Raw genomic sequence first — 3,067 nt, 5'->3', positions numbered from 1 at the left:
TACTGACGGCAACTACGTGACACATCCAAGCAAGAACCACCAAGCTGATCCCTGTCTACCTCCCAAACCACGAGAGATAATAATAAATTGTTATTTTTATATCACAAAGTTTGGGATATGTTGTTACATAGTGATAGATAGCATACAGAATTGTATAGTACACTGTAGTTTATGAAGCATTTTTATGTTCACTCTCATACAACCCTTGCAATCTTGTGGCTGTAGTTAAGATAATAAGATCCTCTTTACAGAGGGAAAAACTGGGGCTTTGGGAGTTAGGAGTCTGGGATAATAAATATCAGAGATTAAGTCCTATTTCAGGTACTTATGGTCTTAACAGTTTACTTAAATGTTGAAAGACTCAGTTTCTTCATCTATAAAATGGGTAGAGTGAGATTACCAGGCTTACCGGGCCGAGCAGTGGGTTGTCTAATGCATGTGCAGTGATTAGCACTACCTCATCTCAGTACATGCTTCCAGCTTTCGGGCCCCAGACCTTGGAGGGATCCTTGACTCCTTCCCTTCATTCCTCACATTCAACCGTCAGCATATTCTAGCAGTTCCAGCTCCAGAATACATGCTGAACCCATCATTTCTCCCAGTCTCCATTGGCCCAAGCTCCAGCTCTCCTTCTCCTGGATTAGGGCAGTAAGGCTCTCCCAGCTCTGCCCCTGCCTCCACAGGAGTCTGTTTTCAAGACAGATGCAGAAGTGATCCTCTGGTCAGGAAACCACATCATGTCACACCTCTTCTCAAAATTCCTAGTGGCTCCTCATTCCCCTCCAAGCAAATACCAAAGTCCTTCCACTGGAGAGCCAACTGAACAGGCACAATCTGACTGCCGTCATCCCTTCCACTCCATCTACTTCAACCCTTCAATCTTGCCCACTCCCCTTCGGCCTGCTTGGCCTGCTTATTCACTCTCCAGCCTGCAGCCCTGAGTCCTTTGCACTCCACTCTTCCCTCTACTGGAAGACTGTTTCTCCGGGGGTCTACCAGGCTAACTCCATTCCCTCCTTCAAGATTTTGCTCACATGGTAGCTTTTACAGAAACTTTCCTGGACCATCCTATTTAAAATTGCAACCTTCTCACACCCCCAGAACTTCCCATCCACCTCCCGTCATTCATGGTCTTTACATCAGCATCAGACATATCATATACCTCAGTTTATTTATTAGTGGCTTGTCTATCCCCACCCACGTCTGCTAGAGTATAGCCTCCATGAGGACAGAGATTCCTGCCAGTGTTGTTTGTCACTAAGGTCCCAGAATCTAGAAGAGTCCTTGGAATACAGTAGATGATCAATAAATGTTTGTTGATCATGAATGAGTGCCTGACAAATGGTAAAACATATATATATATAGTTGTAGTTGTTGTCATATTATTAATCGGGATTAAAACCCAAGTTTTCTGACTCCATATCTACTATAGTGAGTTGAATAGTGGCCTTAAAAAAGATATGACAAAGTCTTAACCCCTGGATTTATAAAGATGACCTTATTTGGGGAGTTCTCATGAATTCTCCCAGGAGCCACTGCTCTTCCTCTTCCCCTAAGCGGCCTGAGGTGACCTCTGAAAATGGTTCACTATTCGCTTGACCCAGAAAACCCTACGAAATAACACACGTGAAACTGCCCAGGCCACCAAGGGTATGCATATCCGAAAAGCCACCAAGTATCTGAAAGATGTCACTTTACAGAAGCAGTGTGTGCCATTCTGTCGCTACAATGGTGGAGTTGGCCAAACAGTGGGGCTGGACACAGGGTCGGTGGCCCAAGAAGAGTGCTGAAGTTTTACTCCACATGCTTAAAAATGCAGAGAGTAATGCTGAACTTAAGGGTTTAGATGTTGATTCTCTGGTCATTGAGCACATCCAGGTGAACAAAGCCCCCAAGATGTGGTGTAGAACGTACAGGGCTCATGGTTGGATTAACCCATACATGAGCTCTCCCTGCCACATTGAGATGATCCTTACTGAAAAAGAGCAGATTGTTCCTAAACCAGAAGAGGAGGTTGCACAGAAGAAAAAGGTATCCCAGAAGAACCTGAAGAAACAAAAACTTATGGCCCAGGAGTAAATTCTGCAGAATAAATGCGAATAAAAAAAAAAAAAAAAAAGATGACCTTATTTGCTAAAAGGCTCTTCGTAGATATAATTAAGAATCTCAAGATGAGATCACGCTGAATTTAGGGTGGACCCTAACTCCAGTGACAGGAGTACTTATCAGAAGAGGAGAAGATGAGTGATGTGAGGAGGGCGGCAGAGATTGAGTGATGTATCCACGATCCAAGGAACCCAAAGGATTGCCACATAGAAGCTGGGAAAGAGGCATGGAACATATTCTCTCTCAGTGCCTCCAGAAGAAACCAACACTGCAAACGCCTTGATTTTAGACTTCTAGGCTCTGGACTGTGAGAAACTAAATATCTTTTGTTAGCTATCAGGTTTCAGGTAATTTGCTATGGCTGCCCTAGGAATCTAATGCATCTCCTGGGACACCAAAGTTGTCTCCGGTTTGTCCTAATAATCTGGACTTGACCTTATTTTGCCAGCTGGCCTCAGCCTAACTACACTCTTTTGCATGTGGACAAGCATGCTGGCACAGCCTCAACTCCAGCCTGTTTTGGCCGCTTCCCTCTCCAGCCCAGCCTGGCTTCTAGTCCCGACACTCCCCAAGCTTATCTAGACCGGGGCTTGGTACTGCTGCAAGTTGCTGATAAGGCTCTTTGGTCCTGTCTTTCTGCCCATGTTTCCGATTCCTGTCTCCAGCCCTGGATATGATACAGCATCTGGAGTGAGGACAATTGCCCTCCCGAGCCCCAGCCTGTCTGTGGGGCTGGCTGCGAATCACCCAGGGCCCCTTACCTGCTGGTGATCTCATCGCCCCTGGGAACCCATTGGCCAGACTGCATTAATAAAGTGCTGCAAGTACCTTAGTTTCCTGTAACTTTTTCCAGCCTGATGTCTGCTGTGATGTTTAATTTATGTTGTAAGAAATATAAGAAGTGCGCTCCTTCCTGCTTAAAAATCTTTCCATCCGCTGAGGTCTCCACTGTTGTTCTTGT

The 3,067-nt window shown here is 45.3% G+C and overlaps 1 pseudogene; it reads left to right on the top strand.

Annotated features, from left to right (window-relative positions):
- The first annotated feature begins 1,625 nt into the window (after positions 1–1,625).
- Positions 1,626–2,106, top strand: LOC116637056 (annotated as a pseudogene).
- Positions 2,107–3,067: the final 961 nt, after the last annotated feature.

This window comes from Phoca vitulina, unplaced genomic scaffold (assembly GCF_004348235.1).
Source record: "Phoca vitulina isolate PV1807 unplaced genomic scaffold, GSC_HSeal_1.0 scaffold13, whole genome shotgun sequence".
Lineage (NCBI taxonomy): Eukaryota > Metazoa > Chordata > Mammalia > Carnivora > Phocidae > Phoca > Phoca vitulina.
The sequence above is the reverse complement of the archived record's forward strand: the minus strand, read 5'-3'. Positions and strand labels throughout refer to the sequence as shown.